General features: G+C 47.0%; 1 pseudogene across 1 annotated transcript in view; it reads right to left on the bottom strand.

The window, feature by feature from the left end:
- Positions 1–22,827, bottom strand: part of LOC144951413 (integrin beta-5-like) — a 38,393-nt pseudogene extending 15,566 nt beyond the window's left edge. The window contains exons 1-8 of the transcript XR_013640477.1: positions 22,572–22,827; positions 19,271–19,374; positions 18,106–18,346; positions 16,586–16,835; positions 15,763–15,931; positions 13,164–13,325; positions 12,325–12,420; positions 9,353–9,442 (exon numbers count right to left, since the gene is read on the bottom strand). The product of XR_013640477.1 is annotated as an integrin beta-5-like (transcript). The remainder of the gene's footprint in view (positions 1–9,352; positions 9,443–12,324; positions 12,421–13,163; positions 13,326–15,762; positions 15,932–16,585; positions 16,836–18,105; positions 18,347–19,270; positions 19,375–22,571) is intronic.

Below are 22,827 nucleotides of genomic sequence, written 5' to 3'. Positions count from 1 at the left end.
CTGGTTGGATGCATAAGAGTATAGTTCATTCATTCACAACGTTTCACCTTCAATCAATTCTAGATTTGAAGTTTCAACCTTCAATCAAACTATCCTCGAATACGGCTCTGTAGAGCAGCGCTCGAGATGGAGGTCCTTCCGCCAGCAGTGGCAGGAGAGAAACATTGCAGGGATGTGCCGTATCTCTGTTTTTGAAGCCAAAAACAGAGATATACCATCACACACTTCTGGCTCATGCTTGGTGACGTTATACGGTGTAGGTGTCTCCCCCGTTGAGCGAGCGCCTATAGCTTCATTGGGAGTGTGTAATTTGCGTAGCAAAGTTCCAGAACAGTCATGAGCACCATGTGCTTTTGGCATCGCTCGGCCCTTCCCCATCTCCCCAGCGAGGTCCCCCGCACGCGCGCTTGCGCCTGCCTGCGAATGCGCTCGCTAACATCGAAGGACGTTTTAGTCATCGGAAGCATCTGGTGAAATGATGGGGGATCGTCATTCCTCGCCAGTCTACACGCCACAACCCCCGTATATCCTGTTCCAGGTCGGAGTGAATCAGCGCACGCGGAGGAAGGCGCGAACCGACGAAGCGGTTTCGCAGAGTTTGCAGAGGCCGAGCGAAGGCCAACCCCCCCCTTCCCCTCTCACCCCACCACGGTGCAACCTCACGTCGTGCGCAGGTGACCGCCGTTATACCGGCTCTCTCCGTCCGGGAATTTGCCGTCTCTCACCCAACCTGCCGAGCCATCGATTTAAGTTAAACGAGTCATGATCTGGAAGTCACGATACGTGCTTTTTCTAAATGCAGTCTTATTTACAACGTTTTTCATGTTTGTTTCCTTTGGAAAATGTATTGAGCTCATTAACAGTGCATTAACATGTCGCGGTGGCTAGGAGATGTTATCTCCCTCGCCTGGTATGCAGGAGGTCGTAGGTTCGATGCCAACCCCGACGCCTGTTGCTGTATATTTCAAGTTTGCGTGTCTCTCTCTCTCTCTACCTCCACGTAGTCAAGTGGATTTTTCTCCGGGTCCTCCGGTTTTTCCCTTCACATTTAGAAACGTGCATTTAGAGTATTTGACTGCTTTGAATGTCCACGTGACAAGCCACTTCGTTGAGCTACCAATTGTGATGGCTAGGTCGCTTCTGAAAAAGAGCTACATAGCTCAGTGGCCTTACCCGAAAAAGTAAAACAAAATATCCATATTCTTGGATCTTTCGGTAAAGTCACGTAGAAGGGAAAACAATTAAAATAAGCTGCTGTGGTTTTTCACACCTGATGATGATGATTGCTTGTGTTGCAATCGAAACGTCGTGAAAATTGTATTGTTTTATTTTCATTATTTTATTGTTTTCCCTTCTACGTGACTTTACCGAAAGAACCAAGAATATGGATCCCTGCAGTAACGAAAGCTTTAAATCGAAAAATATTTATAGTTTTTATAAATAGTTCATATACTATTTTTTTTTACATACCTGAAAAGGTATAACAAAATATAAAAACTTTTTTATAAATAGTTCATATACTATTGCTTGACATAGTTAATTTAGTTTCTTTTTACAGTTTAACATTTCACGTATGAAATATAATCGACATAACTCGTGTGTAAAGAATACCCCGTTGAAGAGCGGCAGGACGAGGACCGTGGCTTAACACGAACCCACAGATCGTCACAACGGGGAGCCCAAACTCTCCGTAACAAGAGTCATGACTTGCGTGTGAAATCACATTCTTCACAGAGATCCGGAGCAACGGGAAATGTTACAAATGCTTGAAGTCTCCTTCAGCCAACACATGCCATCCGTTCCTATGAAGTCAGCCTCCTGTATGTTGGTCGGCAATTGGACTCGGGTGTCGTTTTACAGTGAAACGTCTAAAAATATGCTTCTGTCTGAACCCGTTTCAAGGTGAAAACTTTGGCTAGACAGAAGAAAAAACACGTGGTTATTAAAGTTACCGAATGATCTCTCAACGGTATTTTTTTTAACGATTTTTTTATGTATTTTACCAGGTAAGGCCCACTGAGCAATATACAGTGGTACCTCGGTATAAGTCGTTAATTCGTTCCAGAAGGTAGGACTTATACCGAAAATGACGTATACCAAACTAATTTTTCCCATAAGAAATAAAGGGAAAGGAAATAATCCGTTCCAGAATATAAGAAATGATATTTTATGTGACATATTATACATTAATGGGGTTGTATAAAATAATTTAGACACTACTTATTACTAAAATGCATACATAAATTAAAATGCATGAATAAATTAAGGGTTGTGCACTGAACGAGATCTACTGTACAGGCAGACTGAGGAGTGGCGCTTTGTTCAGTCGTGAACGGGGTCTACGCGGGTACGCGGTGACTCATCACGACCCATACAAGGTCTAGCAAGCGCGTCGTATCCCAAGCAAGACGTCGTATCCCAAGCAAGACGTCGTATCCCAAGACATTTTTCTCTCGTCAAAACACGACGTGTACCAAATTCGACGTATTCCAAAGCAGTCGTATACCGAGGTGTGACTGCAGCTCTTTTTCTAAAGCGACCTGACAACAATCCACAGCTCAACGAAGTGGCTTATCATGTGGAAATTTATAGCAGCCAAAAATTAGTCTAAACGCGTGATGTCAATCCTGAATGTTGGAAGGAAAAGCCGAAGGACCGGGAGAAAAATCCAAGCGACGACAGGGAGAATATGTAAACTCCAAATGTACAACAGGCGTCACAGGGTCGGGATCGAACACACGACCTCCTGCATACCAGGCGAGGGAGTTAACATCTCCTAGCCACCGCGGCACCCCTGGGTGTACAGATGCATCGACTGACACCGATTATTACCGATTCCCAGGCTAACGAAACGAGTGTCACATCTCGTGTGCGAGCATTTATGTTTTTTCGATTTGAATATGGTGTACGCAGTGTGTTAAAATAACCCCCCTCTAGCCAATAAGGGACCACTAGATTCAGTAAAATGTTGAAAAAAAGAAGAACCAAATTTTCAAAGGAATCGCCGCCCTGACTGGTGACGATTCGTCGAATTGCGAGTTGGGCAAACCATGACACCACCACACAGCAGTACTCTGTTTTTTTCGGTAAAGTCACGTAGGTATGAATAAATAAATAAACAACTAAATTTAATCACAACGTTTCGGAGGAAACACAAGCTGCCTCCAAAACGTCGTGATTTTATTTAGTTGTTTATTCATTTATTTATTACCTACGTGACTTTATCGAAAAAAACTAAGAGTATGAATCCTTGCAGTCACGAAAACTTCAAATCTCGAACCCCACGACTGGCTGATCGTTGGACTGCCATTTATTCCGCGCATGCTCACCTCTCTGAAAGTAACGCTACTCGGCAGTAAACGGCAAGACAATTAATCCTCGGCGTGAATCAAGTCAGCGGTTTCTCTGGTGAAAGAAGAAGGAACTAAGAATGGATGTCTGACACCACACCGCACCACATGCAGCGTTTGCTCTAAAACATGGCCCCTGTTCCGTTTTCCTCTTTGTCACGTCCCCAAATGTTACTCTCCTCGAGCTCTCGGTCTCATATGGAACGTTTTTTTCATTCCGACACCATTCCTAACTTCTGTTTTACGCGTGGACTTTTCACGGCCAAACATTGAGAATGACAACTATCGCCGTCTTTCGGGTGAGATCACCGTGTAGGTTACAATGAAAAACTTTTACCAAATACCCTCCCGCGACAGCCGACACAGCCAATCAAAGTCAAGCTGCCACGTGAAAGGCAGATATTACGAGCGATTTGGTTTTTCAGGAAAAGTGGGATTTTAAAAGCCACACGCAATGTTAAAAAAGCTACATGCCTCCGGTTTCGCTGAAAAACCAAGTAAATTGGCACATTTTCCCATCACGTAACAACTTTATTTCATTGGCTCTGTCAGGTGGTGGAAGGTTACAGTTAAACATTGTGACATTGTACACTACGCAATGATCTAACACAAAATAAACTAATATGAATCGCAAAGCCCTGTGTGAAGAGAGGAAGAGTTCGCCTTTTGGCGTTCTCTGCTCTGACACTGGTGAGACGAGGCCCTAAAGAAGGCTGTCTCTGGTGTAGGCCAATCAGTTTCAAAGACAACGCAGATATTATTTTCAGAGCATGTTTCTTTGCATGTTCACCACAAGTACGTGTGGTTAATGCGAACCTGATTCCTTGCAAAAGGTTTCTATTTGGTGTTTTAACATCTTAACCCCTCCTGTTTTATTGCTAGAAAGTGTAAGGCGTATTGTTCTTTTTCATGCACAGAACTCCAGTAGAACCTCGGAGATCGAACGCACCAGAACTCGAACTGATCGGTGTTCGAATGATATTTCCGAACATTTTTTTCCCCGGAAACCGAACGAAATTCGGAGGTCGAAGGGCCAATCGCGACTTGAAAGAACCTGTACGGCTGAGACGCGTTTGGCCAGCGTGCATGACGCTTGCCCAGACAAAGGTTTACCACCTCCTCCTCCTCACCACCTTCCACTCAAGCCATCAACTCTCCTTACTACAGGTAGAGTGAAGTTCAATGTTCATTTATTTCATTGATTCCAAATATTTATTCCATTTATTTATTGTGTTTTTTATTTTTTTGTGTGCTTTTATGCATGTAATTACTGTAAATTCGTGTAAAAAATCTTTATAATGAGATATTTCTTGTGTCTGGAACCAATTAATGTCATTTACATTCATTCTTATGGGGAAAATGAAGTCGGTGTTCGAACAAAATCGGTGTTTCGAATGTCCTTCGGGAACGAATTAAGTTCGATGGCCGGGGTACCACTGTACTTTGGAGATCCCTTCGAATGCCCTGTTATGCACACTAGGCGGCAGCAACTTCCCCATCTGCACCGGTACACAGCGATGTTTGTTCCATGACATTCCAACCCACTTTTTCAGTTCTCAGGAGGCTGGAATTTAAGCCGAACTAAGCACAGAACAATATGATTTTATTCATGGACGCCGGGATATGAACACGACATATTATTGAGGTGAGCGGCTTTGCACTTGGAATGTTGCGAGTTTAAATCCCTGACAGGGGGTTTGACTTGGCCCATCACCCCGGCAGGGTCGATAAAATAGATACCACTTTGTGGTGACATCAACAGTGGTCGTGCTATGATATCACTCGCCCCCCGTCATAGAAACGAGGAGTTTCACCACCGTCTTAGGGCTGTAAACAACGGATGAGCTCCACCTCCATGCTCATTTGAGCAGAAAATCACTTGGATCAATGCAGCGATACAGAGTGGTGCAGTGGTCGGAGCGTGTTACTTCGCAATCACAACGGCTGCCAGTTCAAATCCCAACCGGCGTTATCCGACCCCATCACCACTCCATGACACACAAGTCACATTTTGTCAAGTGAATTAACCCCTGCCATAGGAATGAGGAATTTCCACCACCGGCTCTGGGTTGTAAATTGCATACGATCGTCGACGAATACGTTTTCGAGCGAGTTAACCGCTTCGATTGTCTGCATATATATAAATATATATTTTCACACACACACACCAGTGCCGCCGACTCTTTTTACGGTATTATTATGATTACACGCGTTCTCCCGCAGCCCCAGAACCGAGGCTAAATATACTCCGCAGGAGGAACCATGGAGACAGGGGGCACCGCGCACCACACAAGGGCAACACTGTCGCTCCTCCGCACAACAACAAACATCTCCCCCGGGGCCGACTGACTTCGGAGTGCGTTGGCCGTTCCTGCATAACGGCAAGGCCCAAAATTTCCAACGGTCGCGCACATCGGGCGGCCGACTGAGTGGCGGTGGCGGCGTTTACCGCCGATCCACCGCTTCCTACGAAGTGGCAGCTGACGAGACGCCTGGAGGCACGACGCAGCTGCAATATTGGGTTGTCTCAAGAAGGGTCCTTGCCAAGTCAGGGATATAACTGCTGGTGGGGGGGGGGGGGGCACAAGCTGTCGAAGGTGGTCTTACTTCAGGGACAGACGGCAATCATAATAATGATGGGAATAAAGGAAATCGATTTCAACATATTCGTCAAAGTTGAGTTTGTTATTGACGAATTTTTTCAACATAAATACGTATGGAATATTCGTGCTTGCGTACGACGCTGCCAGGGCATTATGTAATGTAGCATCTTTTGTCAAAAAGATGACCACAAAAGTAGTTCAGAGGATGATTCGTGTTATCTCATATAATCATGATCATCAGCCATCTGCTGCTGGATGAAGGCCTCCCCCAAGACGCCAACACTTCTCACGATCCCGCAATGTGATAATCAGCCTAGCACCTGCACGCGAACTGATTCCATCGCTCCATCTCCATGTAAATCTGCTCTCCCAAGTATATCATATGATACCGTTTGTTTTTTATCGCTACGTGGCGAAACGTTTCCCACTTTGCAGGTCTGAAAAACCACTTTGGAAATAAGTTCCGTCAGGTATTGCTTATCCAGGCCATTCTCCTAACACATGGGGGGGCGAGATGAGTTGCTTTGCCAGACTTCGGAATAGAGTTGGCACAATTGGAAGCAAAAAAAACTACATTTTTAAAAAATAACATTTGCTCAGAAAACATAGATGAAAAAAGATGGGGATATGAACGCGATTCTAAAGTTATGGGGTTTTGATGACCACAGCGTGACATGGAGAGCAACCCCCCCCCTCCCACATCCAACGCAACAGCTGTTTTTAAACACCGAGGCAGCGAGCAGCTGACAGCAGGGTGGGTGCGGCAGTCCACAGTAGAAGGGGGCTGCTGTTTATCCAACAGCTCGCATAGCCCGCAAGACTTCCTTAAGTCTCCCCGTCCGTCCACAAAGGGGTGAGGGGTCATCGCGCCTTCCAGTCGGCTAGCAACAAAGGCGCCCCCCCCCTGCCCCCCCCCCTGCCCCCCCCCCCACTCTTCGGGAAGATGCGATGAGTACGTTCTTGCACAGCGGCCACGCGGGCTGAGATCCGCCGGTCAATAATTCTCTGCACTGCTGCGTAACAAACCCCGCGCCCCCCACGCCCCCCTCAAAGCGTTCACGGAAATTCTACAGTGACACACTCGGGCGGCCGGACAGAGAACAGGAGCAGCTGCGGTCAGGTCAAGCCGAAAAGTCTGGTCGCGTGAAGAGTCCAGATAGCTGCGAAAGGAACATGAAAAATGCACGCGGCAGATAAACAAATTGCAACCGTCTGTATATGCCCGTGTGTAGTGCGCGTGTGTTTTACCGTATGGACTAAAAATAAAATAACAGGAGAGTACTGTGCGTTGTCTACTGTGCTGGTGAGTTGGTTGGTTGAGTGGTTGAGGGTACATCGGTCTCCCCCATCCCCCACAACCCCGCCCCTCCATCCCCCTAACCTTCCCCATCCCCTCCATTCCCCACTACCCTTCCATTCCCTACCACCCCACCCCTCCATCCCCCACAACCCCTCCCCTCCATCCCCCATAACCCACCCCTCCATTCCCCACCACCCATCCCCTCCATCCCCCATAACCCTCCCCTCCATTCCCTACCACCCCTCCCCTCCATCACTCCTTCCCCCACCACTAATATATTGAGTGTATTTAATACACGCTTTCACACTAACACACATATTTTAGACTTTATACACTACACTATACAATGTGTTGCAGTGCATTTCATTACACATCATCGATTGTGTATATTAGTCTATTTATTTCGATTTAAAGCTTTCGTGACTGCAGGGATTCATCTTCTTGGTTCTTTCGGTAAAGTCATGTAGAAGGGAAGTAACAAAATAATAAAAATAAAACATAATAAAAAAATTCTCATGATGTTTCGACCACAACGCAAGCAGCCGTCCTCAGGTGAAAACCGGGTCTGTCGAGGCGACAGCGTCTGCTTGCGTTGTGGCCGAAACGTCGTGAGAATTATTTTATTATGTTTTATTTTTATTATTTTATTACTTCCCTTCTACGTGACTTTAACGAAAGAACCAAGAAGATATATTAGCCTAAGCAAATATTATGGACAATATTTAATTGTATTTATTATTTTCTTCCATTGGATAAACTGTGGATTTATTTTATTTTAATAATTTTTATTGGCCAATACAGTCGAGCTAAGTGCGAATTCCAGGTAGCCAAGTGTTCCAATTCATTGCCAAGTAGTCATTGGTTCTTTCGGTAAAGTCACGTAGGTAGAAAATGTATTATTATTTTATTATTTCATCTCGACCTACGTGACTTTACACGAAAGAACCAAAGAGTATGGATTCCTGCCGTCACGAAAGCTTCGAATCAAGATTAATTGTCAAGTGTTTTACCCTATGTAACATCTATGAATTGTAATAATCCCAATTCATAGTCGCTCGTAAGAAGGGATGCGACGAAAGCGCACGTCCGTAACTCCAGGTCACCACTATTACCGTTCCCATTTCCCGCTAATGACGAGCACAATCACTGACAACTTTCACTCGGAATCGCATTTTCCATGCCACAGTGGGCCAGCGGCAACAAACGCGTGCACGCTGCACACACAGGCACAGAGGTCTCTCTCTCTCTCTCATCCGAAACAAAAACGCTTGCCACAAATGAACCACGATACCTCGCCGATATCGTCAAGGGGCGTAAACCATCGCGCAAAATCTGGTCATCGTCGCAGCAGCAGCGGCAGGTTTTGCCGAGCCAATCGACACAAAGACGGTCATCACATCGCGCGTTTAACTACCTCGCCCCTTATGCAGAAGGTCGTGAGTTCGATCACAACCCGAACACCCGTATATTTGGAGTTTGTACGTTCTCCCCGTGGTCGCGTGGATTTTTCTCCGGGTCCTCTAATTTTTCCCTCCAAAATGTAAAAGCATGCGTTTAGAGTATTTGGCTGCTATAAATTTCCATGTGATAAGTCACTTTGTTAAGCTATCATTTGTGGCCAGATCGCTTCTGAAAAAAAGAGCTATAAAGCTCAGCGGGCATTAACTGGTAAAATAAAAAGTTTAGTTTTCAGATGCGCTTCTGCAGCCGTCTGGAACACTCTTTCTTCCGATATTAGGAAGCGACTGGGAGCTATCCACTTTAAAATCTAGATTTAAAACTCATATCTTTAGAACTGCTTCTTGCGTTTATATTCTTAGGTTTTTTCGGTAAAGTCACGTAGGTAAAAAATGAAAATTAATAAAAGTAAAATAAAAAAAATAAAAATAAATAACTTTTATTAATTTTAAATTTTTTACCTACGTGACTTTACCGATAAAACCTAAGAATATGAATCCTTGCAGTCACGAAAGCTTCAAATCTAGAATTCTTGCGTTTAGTTTGTCGTCCTTCGCCCCGCACCTGCCAAAAACACGGTTGGCTACGTACGGTGTGAAAAAAGTTCAACATACAAGCGTGTCGTGTGGTGTGGTACACACGTTGTACGCGGATACGATGAGCTCGATGACATTGCTGGAGTCGTTTGCGAGGATCCCAACTGTGGCGCCCGGCAGAAGCTCCGTGTAGTTCTACGCACGCACAGAAACACACACACACAACACTGTGGTTAGCTATTCACACATAGTGCAGCCTTTACAAATGGATCCATCGACACCGGTACAAGCTCTATTCTTTTAAATTTCGATTTAAAGCTTTCGTGACTGCAGGAATTCATCTTCTTGGTTCTTTCGGTAAAGTCACGTAGAAGGGAAGTAATAAAATAATAAAAATAAAACATAATAAAATAATTCTCACGACGTTTTGGCCACAACGCAAGCAGCCGTCCTCAGGTGAAGACCAGGTCTGTCGGGGAGACAGCATCTGAATGAAACACCACCATGCTTGGAGCGTATATTTTAGCATGTTTATGGGAAATGCAGATATGTGTAATCACATATCTGCATTTCCCATAAATATGCTAAATTCCTCTTGATATGCAAATTATTTTGTCAAGGCGCTCTTCTCCTTCGAACCCAGCTTAAATAGACGCTCCAAGCATGGTGGTGTTTCATTCAGACGCTGTCTCCCCGACAGAACTGGTCTTCACCTGAGGACGGCTGCTTGCGTTGTGGCCGAAACGTCGTGAGAATGATTTTATTATGTTTTCTTTTTATTATTTTATTATTTCCCTTCTACGTGACTTTACCGAAAGAACCAAGAAGAAGCTCTATTCTGTTCTTGCGTATGATGAGCAACGCGCCCAGGAGATAAACGCCAATGTCAAGCGAGGTCTGCGAGCCACGAGAGGGCTTCAGGAGAGAGTTTGTGTGGTATTTCTGCTATTCCACCTCCCCTTCTCCTCCTCCGTTGAAGGAGCGCAGACTACATTGGTGTTACGACATGGGTCCGTGGTTTGGGCTGTGTGGCTACAATCGCACGACTGACTGTGACTTGTCCATTCGTGAAAGAGATGTGCGCGTCGGCCTGTTGATGCTGCGATGTCGTTGATGGTCACACCAGCAGTGTCTTTGAGGAGGAATGTCAAAGCCAGGAGTTGCGATGGTTGGGGTCTCGAATCATCTGCTTGTCCTGTTCCAATATGATCGTACCCGTCACTCTTAACCCCTGCGTGTTTTGAGATCTAGGGTATTGTGGCAAGGCCACGGTTAGGCGTGCCACGGTGGTGGTGGTGGTGGGTCCATCTGGAAGCCTAAACCGTAATCCATTCGCCGTGATTTGAAAAACGTGGTCGCAACAACGACGCCATTCATTTGCACCTTTTTAATATAACGACGGCGCGCACGCGAATATAATCCATTAGCACGAGGAGAACTAAGCTACTGCGGATGATGCTGAAAGCCCTTCACCCTCCCCTACCACACCCATAATACCCCCACCCACAGTCTTATGTAACCCGACCCCAGGAAACACAAGCCCCTCCACACCATGGGCTGCTGTTGAAATGAAAGGCACGACACACCTGCCTCATCTCCCACCACCGTGAACAACTCAAAAGAGGTTCAAAGAGGACTTAGTCCAGGACTGACTTTATAAAGACAGCTGCCTGTGGCCTTGTCACACCGGGGCGTGTGGAGGTCTCGTCGGATCTCGGAAATGAAACGGACCGAGCCTGGACGTGCTTTGGATGGATGACCACCCATGCCTAATTAATAATAAACAAATATATATACAGTGGGCGACGTGTTGGGCAATGCCCCCTCCTTCAGAGCACACCAAGAAAGGAAATTGCCTGAAACGTCGTCCTTTAATTATTGCTTTTGTTTGAAGCAGTGTCACTGACGATTGCGTAGAATTTCCGTGCGTTATTTGTGCTCGTGCACCAATGCCATCGCAGCATCGCCAAATAATTTGCTTAACCGTGCGTAAGAGGCTGCTACGGAGCTACGTGGTGGGCATCAAGCATTGTTGTACTGTGCTTATATGCTCCCGCGTCTACCCTGCCCACCTTCACAAATCCGCAATGACCTTCTGACCTTTGAGACTGTGCTCAGCAACTATGATTAAAAATTATAGATTTGAAGTTTTTGTGACTGCAAGGATCCATACTCTTTGTTTTTTCATTCATACGCTACAGTAATTTTGCTGGAGCAGTCACACCTGATGACGGATGCTTGTGTTGCTTCCAAAACGTCGTGATTTAATTTAGTGGTTTTATTTTAATTTTATTTTGTTTTACAACTACGTGACTTTACCGAAAAAACCAAAGAGCATGATTAAAAATAACAATGCGGGCCACATCTCAATCTTTTGCACAGGAGTGGGGGAGACAGGCCATTGGAAAGAGCTGAACGCAACGATGAGAGGGAGGCTGGTCGGGATTCATGATGCAGATGAGAAGAGGGATGAATTGAAATACAAATGTCATGGAAGACATTGGGGTGGACAGGGAGTCAGTCATGAGAGCAGCCACTCGAAGGCAAATGTCAATGTGCTCTTCAAGGAAATAATGTATTGTCATTATAAACCTTGCCTGCCTCGCCAAGTCTCGACTCTTTATCAAGAGGGTCCTGTCAAATTTGCACAGCAGACAACGTTGCTTCTGCTGTGCGCGTGATCCCAATTGAGTCATTTGCGGGTGATGTTTCAGCATTGGGATGAATGGTCAATACCAGTTAGGCGGCATATGATTAACAATGGGAGAAAAACGGTGAACTCAGAGGAAACCAAAGCAGAACACGGGGGGCAGAGAGAGAGAACATACAAACTACGCGCAGAAAGGTGCCCGAGTCGAGAATTGAACCCCATGCCCTCCTTGCTGTTGGGCACATGCGTTACCACTGCGGCACCCTGCCAACATGTACACAGAGGAGTGACCACGCACGGAATAGATAATAGGGGGGAGAGGTGGTGGTGGTGGTATCTACAAGTGGCACTGAGCACTGAAGCAGAGAGGGCACGTGGAGGGGAGCAGATTAGAATAACACGCGGACCAGAGGTACCCAGACCTTACCTTGTACAGACCAAAATTTGGGGTGGTCACGGCAAAAATTAAGTTGATGTTGTTTTCGGCCAACTTCTCACCGAGGAACCCCAGGGAGGGGTAATCCTACACAGAAAAAAATATTTTACGAAAAAATATAGAAATGCGGGAGCATGTGAAACTCATGCAGCAGGAATATTTAAGTGAATGAGCATGCATCACTGCCTCCGGCTGGCAGACAGTAAAAACAGACCTGCAGTCAACCGTAATTACAATTAGAGCAGCATTATTACGACGTGATATTATAACCGAAATTACGTCCTGATTGCAACACATTACGAACTACAATTGTAATTGACCCCAGGTCTGCCAACTGGGAGCATTAATGAACCACGCCGACACACAGTCCAACCGCGAGCAGACACGGCACCAGATTAGCAGACAGTCCGAACTCTGTGTGTGGGCACGGCACAAGGCTGTGGGACAGCCCAGCCGTGTGTGTGTGTGGGTAGAGCACAAGATTAGTAAACGATAAATCTTCAAGTGGACCACCCCAATACTGAGTGGGGTAATGCAACAGGTTGGCACAGGCCAACCGTAATTGGGTACTGCACCAAGCTGGCACCTCCGATTTCACACCTCCAATTAGCACGACTTGCTACGTACGGTGCAAAAGAAGTTCAATCTACAAACAGTCAGACTGACTGTGAGTGTGTAATGCATCAGGTTGGCACAGTCCAAATGTGTGGGTACTGCACTAGGCCGGCACAGGCCAGCCGTGAGTCGCTAATGAACAAGGCGGGCGCAGTCCAACCGTAAGCACCGCCGCTGGCTGACAAACAATCCAACGGTGAGCGTGGGTATCACACCAGGCTGTCGGCGGACGAGTAGCTGCCATTGTTGTCGAGGTGGCAGTGCCCGTCGTGGGGCCGCAGGACCCCACCGAGCCGGCCGTCCAGCGCCAGGTGCGAGGCTGCGTCGGTGGCGAACACCAGCAGGTGAGACGCCTCCTTGCGCCAGCCAATGCGATCCTGCCGGGGCACATTGGGCACATTCCGCGATTGCCGGACTCGTCCAGCACAGGTTGTTGGGGCAAGTGCTGTTAGCGGAGCTCTTAGGAAGGCAAGCACGGCGCACGAGGGGATGGTGTGGCCAGCACCATGCCCGGCTGCCTTTGTCTCCCCAGTGTTTTATAGATGACACCAGGTACTCATTTAGGGACAGGTTTACCGACAGAAGGCAACAGAACTGGGTTCAGACAATCGCCACGAATGATGGCACAGCGCACGATTGTGCCACCACTCCTCCTCACATCTAGCAACAAAGACAAAGATCCCCCGTACAGCCTTAACAGACGGTTGGGGCAAGGGCTGTTAGCGAGCACCTTTGAAGGCCGGAACGGCACGCGAGGGGGTGCGGATGGCTAGCACCACGCCCAACCGCCTTCGTCTTCCCAGTGGCCATGTTAACACACTGCACTAGGTACTGATTTTCGGCCGAGTCGACATAGGGGAGGCCCAGACCAGTTCAGATAATATAATCGTTACTGGTGTTGACCGTGAGCGGCAATCAAACTCGGGTCGCACGGCTCACAGACTTAAACTTGGATGTGTCATTTTTACATACTTGCCGTACGCTCGGGAGAGACGGGCAGACCAATGTCCCAGAAAACTCTTGTGAATGAGACTCACCCGGGCCTCTTTCAGTTCTCACTACTGGGTTAAACAAAAATACACTGTAAACTTGAATTTGCTGCCAAATTAAATTATTGGCTTGAAGGCATCTCCGTAAGTCTTGCGACGCAAGTGCTTGCTTTTGCTTGTGGTTTAGAACGATTCGTGTAATGATTCAATGATTCTCGTACTCAGGATACACGTGTAAAAATCGTTTCCATAAGAGCCGGTTATTCGAAATTTATAAAAAAATGACATGCTAATTGCAAGCGAATGTTGCCTGTTGGCTACTGAAAATAATGAGAGCAAAACAGGATGGAACACAGGAGACGGAAGAAGCAAGCCAAGACGGTACAAATCGGAACCCTGAATTGCGACAATTCATCGAATCGCATCGGGTCAGCGTATAATTCTACGCCTCATTTTAAACGCATTTCACCCGACTGCGATCAAATGGAAGTTATGAAGATGCACTGAGCACCCACAACATTATACAGCTCGTGGAGGTTAGGGAGACTAAACGTTGATGGTATTGGCACGCATTGAGAAGAGACAAAAAAAACACATCATTGGAAAAGTTATGGGGGTTAGAGATCGGCAGACTCGCGCAGAGACACACACACTCACACAGAGACACACAGACTAGAGGGGGATATGGAGATGCCACTGGCGCACGGCAAATGGCGGAGAGTTGGACAGACGGTGAGAGAGATGGATGCGGTGAAACAAGATACGATGACAGTGGATGTGATGAAAGCAGAGGAACGAGGAAAGAGCCACAGAGATTAAGAAGATTCCAGCAGCGGCCCCAACGCATTCGTGGGACTTCTGGCTGAGAGTAAAATGTAGGTCAACGGGAATGATGTATGTACAGTAAAATCTTGGATTGCGAGTAACTTGGTCTGCGAGTGTTTTGCAAGTCGAGCAATTGTTTACTATATATTTTAACTTGATAAACGAGCGAGGTCTTGCAATACGAGTAGTATGTACAGTATACGCTTTGTCTGCAACTGAGCCGATGGTTCTTCTTTCTCTCGCTACGGGATTGTGGGTAATCGTCTCCCATGCTCGGTCTCAGTCGGCGTGCCTCACTCGTATAGTCAACATCCGTGCGAGCGTACACTGTTTACTATAGTGTTGTGGCCACGTGCGTGTGCGCAAAGCATTTTTTAATTTTGTGTCCAAGTGTAGTGACTGTTCTTTAGTAACTGTATTGCAACAATGGCCCCCTCCTCCTCTCGTCTCTCTCGTCTCCCTCACACCAGCCACGATTAAATGTAATGAATAAATGTGATTACTTTATATCAAATTTAAATAATAAAAATATATAAAGGTATTTTGGATTAATAATTTTTACGTGAATATTTTTGAGTTGTGCAACGAATCCATCGGAGTTTCCATTATTTCAAATGGGGAAATCCGCTTTGATATACGAGTGCTTTGGATTACGAGCACGTTTCCGAAACGAATAATGCTCGCAATCCAAGGTTTCACTGTGTCACGCTCCGTGCACACGACAGGAGTGAAAAGCAACGTAATTAAATACAAAATTAATTATTCATAGAAGTCAGATTCATCACGCTTGGGAAAGGCAGCCAGAACAGCAACAAAAGCGTCCCAGACCACGCCAAGATAACCCCGCACGAGACGGGGCATTAAACATTGACCTGGCGAGTGAACATCGCGCGCGTGCGTGTGTGTGTGCGCGTCGTGGTGACGTCACCGCCACTTAGTGGCAAATGGCGGTTGTTGTGGTTGTTGTTGTTGTGTGTAACCGCACTGGGGCGCAACGCACCCCACACACCGCGGCCTGCATGATGGCATCGAAGCCACCCTCTGGGGCGTCCTTGTTGCGGGAGACGTTGAGACGCTTCACCTCCTCGTTGAAGCGGTCCACCTCGTCGGTGAGCGAGAGCTGGTGGCGGAATTCGAACGACGGCACGCACTTCGGGAAGCGCTTGGACCTGCTCGGTGAGAACATGGGGCAGCGGGGGGTGGGAGGGGGGTGCCACCTGTCACTCAACCGAAGTGAGAAGAACACGGCAAATAACGTGGCTCCGTGGGCTTCGTTTTGTTTAAAAATTCCCAAGATTGATGCCAATTGGGCTGTCGGGATGACGTCATGAGACATGGTATCCACTCAGAACTATTGGAGGGCAACTTTGGGCCAGTTAAGTGCAGGACCAATTTATGTAAACTTCAAATCTAGAATGCGCAGTCATTGTTTGTGGCTCAGCACTAAACGAACAGGTAACAGCTAGAAATTGATACAATGACGCTTAGCAAAACGGACGATATGACGGTTGCTGTGGACGTTAGCCCGTATGATGTATCATAATATATTAGCATATCGTGGCCACCCCACCAACTACACTGAGCCACCGGTCGACCACTACAACCTTTACTCAAATCCCACCACGTGAAAAAATAATGAAACAAATCGATAAGAGTGTTAACATCAAAGCGTTTGCACGAATTCACGCACCGTGAGGCAGGCCTGGCCGGAATGGGCATCCTGTTTCATCCTTTGTTCCGTGTCCACCGAGAGGAGTGCACACGCGTACGTACGTACGTACACACCTGCGTGCGTGCGTGCGTGCGCACTTGCGGCTTCTCACCCGGCGCAAGGCTGGTGAAGGTACGCCGGCGCCGAGAAGGCGTAGGGAGAGGCCGGTTTGTCAACAAACGAGCCGAAGCCCAGACGCAGGTTGCTGGTGAGTCCCGCCATCTCCGCCGCCAAGCGGGAGCCGAGCAGCTGCATGGTGGCCAGGTCGTCGTGCATGGACAGAGACAGGTCCATCATGTAGTAGATGTCCACCGGGTAGTCTTCCACTTGGCGAACCCGAACTTCAAAGCTCACGGGGTCCCCTGTTGGTGAGGTTGCGAGATCAGAGACGAGTGTTTAGAGCAGAGGGGAGCGCAGACACTCTGGGTATCGTGGGTGTCCAAACGGCCAATATGTATATATCTCTAAACGTCGCAAAGAGACACCAACAAAATGTGTAAGTAAAAATTCCACCTTTGACTATTCATACTGGTAGGAACCTCCTGGTTACACCAGCCCACAGGGGATTATTGTGTCCGTCCGTCCGTCGTGCAGGGAGGGGCTGGGTGGGGAAAGGCTGGGTGGAGAGGGGCTGGGTGGGGAGGGTGGGGAGGGGCTGGGTGGGGAGGGGCTGGTCACCCCGTGGTGCCCTTATAAAACTCAAAGTTTAACCTACTCACGCCGGCTTGTGCCCGCCCTAACAGTCGGCCATATTTGCGGAATACAGCACGCCGCCGTTGACCCTGGCCATTGACCGAGCAACCCAACGTTCCTACCAGCTCCCTCCGCAGGAATGTGTTTTGACTACTTGTGTTGGTGAGGTCGTGGGATCACAGACGAGTGTTTAGAGCAGGGGGGCGAGCAGCCACTGTGCGCATCGTGGGTGTCTGGACACGCAGAATATGTTTAAACGTCGCAAAGAGACATGCACAACGTTTTAAATAAATAACTAAAGATGCTCGAGTCATTGTTTGACTACTTATCAACAAAGTGATATGTCTACTTTATTTTACGCTTGTAAACAATGTTCTTTCTAAACAATGCACAATGCACCAAGCGATTTCCCAAACTGGTGAACATTGGGAGATGCCCACCGGCTGTTAACTGCACTTAGCAAGTGGTGGAATTTACATTCTTGTGACAGGGATGTGGAAACCCACAGCCCGATTATTCATAACTTCCCACAAAGTGGTACTCATTTGATCAACTCTAGACGGATGAATAGCCGAGTCAACCACCAACTGAATGTTTAATGCCCGGTCTTCCCAATGCCAGCTGTACTCCAACCACATAGCACGTGGCCAGACTGACAGCAACAGGTGGAATAAGATTCTTAATGAGCATGGTGCGTGCGGTAGAGCTGGGACGTCCACAACCATCCAACACCATCAGGGATAAGACCAGGCCCTTGGGAGGGAAATTTAGGGCCACGGAACATCACGTGTGGGAGCCCCCCCCCCATCACTTCGCATGAAATATAAAATCAAATTCTTTGTATTTCATGTAGAGGCCCGCAATGCCCTGAACTTGGGGCCCTGGTGCAATTATTTCACCTCTCACCCCGCCCCAACTCTCATCAGACCGTGGACTCACCGGGCCGCAAGTTCAGAGTCACGGCTTGCGGCGACTGCTGCACCACAGCCGCTAAACCGTCGCCGCCGCCGCCGCCGCCGCCAGCTGCCGCAGTGTCCAACTTCTCGCTCAGCGGCCTATCCTTCGTGATCGACCGCCGGCTTCTGGGAGCCTCGATCTGCTCGGCGGGGCAGCCGGCCTGCAGGAGGCGGTGAACCAGGTCACAGCGTGACAGGCCTCCCGCGGGGCTGCCCCTGAACTCCTGCGCGAGAAGGGAAAGGAGAGTTTAGACTGAAAAGGGATTTGATCGGCTCAAGTTCTTGGGCTCTTTACGCCCCCAACTTTGGCGCTTCAACGGGACGGAACGACGAATCGGAAGTAACGGGCCATACGGGAGGGCGTGTGGCACAGTTTGGCGCCAGCTATCGTAGAGTGCAGCGGTCGTGTCGCTACAGTTCTCTGCGGTGAATACAATGTCTTTAAAAGCAGCGAAACTACTACGCCTCTCTTATTAAAATTAACGCTTATCGCCTGCACGTTCTGAGATTCGGCGGTGAACGGGACACCCACCCTGCAACTTGCAGACGTCTCGGAACGGGAAAGGGTCAAGTGTCTCAGAAACTCAAAGAACCTTCCATAAAAATCTCATCTCAACCATTCCAATGCTCTGCTGCAGTCTAGCCAAGAGGCCCCCCCAGTGGCAGCTGTCCCTGTACAGCAGAAGGTATACGCAGCATGTGTATTCATTTGCCAGTAGGGGGCGATTAACGTAAAAAAAAACACTTTCGCTGCTCACTTCATACTCTTTGGTTCTTTCGATAAAGTCACGTAGGTATAAAATAACACGAAATAAATTAAATCACGATGTTGCGGGCGCAACACAAGCGTCCGTCATCAGGTGGGACAACAACAGCAAGAAGCAATTGCTCAAGTGGGCAAAAGGGCTGCTGTAACAAGAGGCAATATAGGTAAGAGAGGGGGGGGGGAGGAGCCAGCAGCCCTTTTGCCCACTTCAGCAATTGTTTCTTGCTGTGGTTGTCCCACCTGATGACGGACGCTTGTGTTGCGCCAGAAACGTCGTGATTTAATTTATTTTGTTTTATTTTATACCTACGTGACTTTACCGAAAGAACCAAAGAGTACGGATCCCTGCAGTCACGAAAACTTCAAATCTAGAGATGCTCACTTCATGTTGGCACCAGCCACAATCCGGGTGCAACAGCAGACATTCCTGGCATGAATCGGCCCCTCCGAACACACACGGATTCGACTCAACCGCTTGTGCGCCATCTGCAAAGACACACACAGAGCCATGTGTTGATGTTCGTCACCATCACAAACTGTGGTCTATCCCACTGTTCAATGAAGAACAGGGAACAGGCTCCTCATATACTGTCAAGAACCCTCGTGGCCTTTCAAGAAAACGCAATGCATCCGACTCTTGGTACGTGGCATCCTCTCATCGCTCCATCTCCACAGTGGTCGTGTACCCAGATAAGTTTGCTCGTTTTGCCGCCAAATTTGTCCCGTCTCATGCCTAACTTCCTTTTTTTGTAGTCGATATTGCATGGGACTATGAATAAAACCCCAAAACACAGGAAGTTACAACAACAGAAATGGGACGAAATGCAGACGCGTGCAAACAAACGCACGCAGACAGGACAAATGCTCGAATCTCCAATGCTACAGGAGGCACCGGCGCACGGATGGGAGGAAAAAAAAATCAGAATCGTCACACTGCTGATGTCACAAACTAGCGCAGCTACAGGCCCATGCAAGGCCGTAATTATAATATATATTGAGGGGGACACATCCCACACAACCCCCCAATATTCAAATATGTTCAAAATGTCCCCCCCAATATATTGCTATCAACAATATTTAAAAAAATCTATGCTATGTAAATAAAAACTATTTTTGCTAAACCTTAGCCACAATATCTGGACTTGTCTTCATATAACAATGCATAGATTTATGTTCATATGATTCTGGTTATGGTTATACTTTATAAATCCCTAATCTCTGCCATTATATACAATGAAACAAAAAAAGGTAAAAAAAGAAAAAAACAGAGCAATGTAATACAATACACTATTTGACATTATTGTAAAAAAAAAAGTCCATCCCACGTGTTAGTTTTTTATATTTTAGGCAGGAAATTTGTTTTCAAATTTAGTTTTTTTCTGGGGGGGAAGATGTGGTCCCCCCAATGTTGACTCTATGGCTACGGCCTTTGGCCCATGGGTTTATAAAAGCAAATGGCAACAGATGCCAACGATTGTACACCCCTGCAGCTTCATTGGCGAGTGTCATCCCAGTAAACAAGCAACCCTGGACAAACTTTGGCACGTGATTGAACCGTTGATCCATGTTTACTGTGTCATTATGAAATCCTTGGCCGCATCAGCCGCGATCAATCCACTGCTGGGCGAAGGCCTCCTCCAAGCTGTACCCATCTCTCGCAGTTCTGAGATGTAACAAGTAAACCCGTAAAAACAACGTTTTTCACTATAAATCCTTTATATGCGTGGCGGCTAGAGTCCTCTCGTCCTCTGGCTTGAGATGGCTGCCACCTATGGGTCAGATGATTGTCTGCCACCATTAAGCAATTGGTAATTAAATATTTAATTTGTTTTCCCTAAACAGTGTAAAATTTTGGAATTTTTTTTTTCACGAAAATTAATTGTCACACACAACGAGTCTGTGTGGAAAATGTCAGCTCGATTGGATCACGGGAAGTGGGTTAAAAAACGAGCAAAAGATTTGCACGGTCCTAAGCAAGCAAGCGAACTTAATATAAAGGATTTAAAAATATATTCGCCTGTGGAGGACGCGGGGATCGATCCCGCGACCTTTGGCATGGGAAGCGAGGGCACTACCAACTGCGCTACTCCGCCACGGCCTATGGAGGGGTTACGCTCTGGGTTCTTACACTGTGACGTTCAGCCAAAGCCATGAATGAGTTCTATTTGAATATATGTAAAATAAAAAATTTTTGCCTAAAAAGTGTAAAATTTTGGGAATTTTTTTTCACGAACATTAATTGTCTCGCACAACGAGCCTGTGTGGAAAATGTCAGCTCGATTGGATCACGGGAAGTGGGTTAAAAAACGACCGAAAGATTTGCACGGTCGTAAGCAAGCAAGCACGCAAGCAAGCACGCAAGCAAGCAAGCAAGCACGCATGCAAGCAAGCACGCAAGCAAGCAAGCACGCAAGCGAACTTAATATAAAGGATTTAAAAAAAAGAAATCCATCTCATCACCTGCACACGAGAAGATTTCAGGCGCTCTATCTCCTCGAGCAGTAGTTCTTAAACCTGGGGTGCACGCACCCCCTGGGGGTGTGACATGCCCTTTCTGGGGGTGCGAGACATGGCCAGACATGCAAACTCCAAATATACAGTAGCAGGCGTCAGGGTCTGGATCGAACCCACGACCTCCTGCATACCAGGCGAGATAGTTAACATCTCACCACGGGGAGAGAGACACGCAAACTCCAAATATACAGCAGCAGGCGTCAGGGTTGGTGATCCAACCCACGACCTCCTGCATAGCAGGCGAGGTAGTTAACATCTCCTAGCCACCGTGGTGATGATGATGATGAGAGAGACACGCAAACTCCAAATATACAGCAGCAGGCGTCAGGATCAGGATGGAACCCACGACCTCCTGTATACCAGGCGAGGTAGTTAACATCTCGCCTAACCCTGGCCCATGTGTTTACTGTTAACCTCCATGCTTTTCGGAAGTCCCAGGAGCTTCCCGCTCAATCGAGCATGGAGTTAGTGATCATATCCCGTTGAGACGGCGAAGGAAATTCCACATTTCTTAGGCGGGAGGGAAGCGAGCAATTCCAAATAACAATAAACCTTTGTGGTCATTTATAGGAGTTATGCATAAGTAAATAGTGTGTGTAAAAGTAATTAAAGTGCACATTACTTCATCAATATGTACATATACCGTCATTATTGTTATTGATGTACGTTATGAATGCGCACTAAGTATTGCTGGATTTGTGTGTTCATAATTGCATGAGTTCCTAACGTGTTAATGAGTTATTCATGTGTTTGTTTACGAATGGGTTTATTATTGCATAACTAACGCGTTAATTATATGCTAAACATCAAATTAAGAATGTTTATTGCATTTATCAATTAGTTACTGTGCTAAGAAGTTATTCATGCGCAAGTTATTAAATCAGTTGCCGTGTTTATTAATTGGGTTGCGTGTTAACCAAACACACGAGTTACTAACTTTAAAAGTTACTAACTTTAAAAGTTACTAACTTGTTAGTAGCAAGACACCACTACTGTACTGTAAGTGAGCCACACACGTGTTATTGATGTGCACTGTACATCAGTCAATGCAGTTGTTATCAAACCCCTAGTCCCACGTTAAACATTGACAGCATCATCATCATCATTATTCTCATCATCATCATATCGAATAGTGTTACACTCAGCGGCACAATGTACAAGAATCGCACCTTTCAACAGCGGCAGCAGCAGCAGCATCAGCAGCACCATCAGCTGTTGTTGTTGCAAGGCAGCAGTAGCAAGGAGACCCATGTCTCTTTAACACCACCACCACCACCAACAACAACCACCACGAGGATGATGGAAGAAGAAGATGATGATGAAGAGGAGGAGGGTAGCTCAAAGCCACGACATTTCACACGACACGGGGCTAGGACGAGGTAGGAGACGAGGAGAAGTGGTGGTGATGATGGTGGTGATTTAGGG

This window comes from Lampetra fluviatilis, chromosome 62 (assembly GCF_964198595.1).
Source record: "Lampetra fluviatilis chromosome 62, kcLamFluv1.1, whole genome shotgun sequence".
In the NCBI taxonomy this organism is placed as follows: Eukaryota; Metazoa; Chordata; class Hyperoartia; order Petromyzontiformes; family Petromyzontidae; genus Lampetra; species Lampetra fluviatilis.
This window is presented reverse-complemented; position numbering and strand designations above follow the sequence as displayed.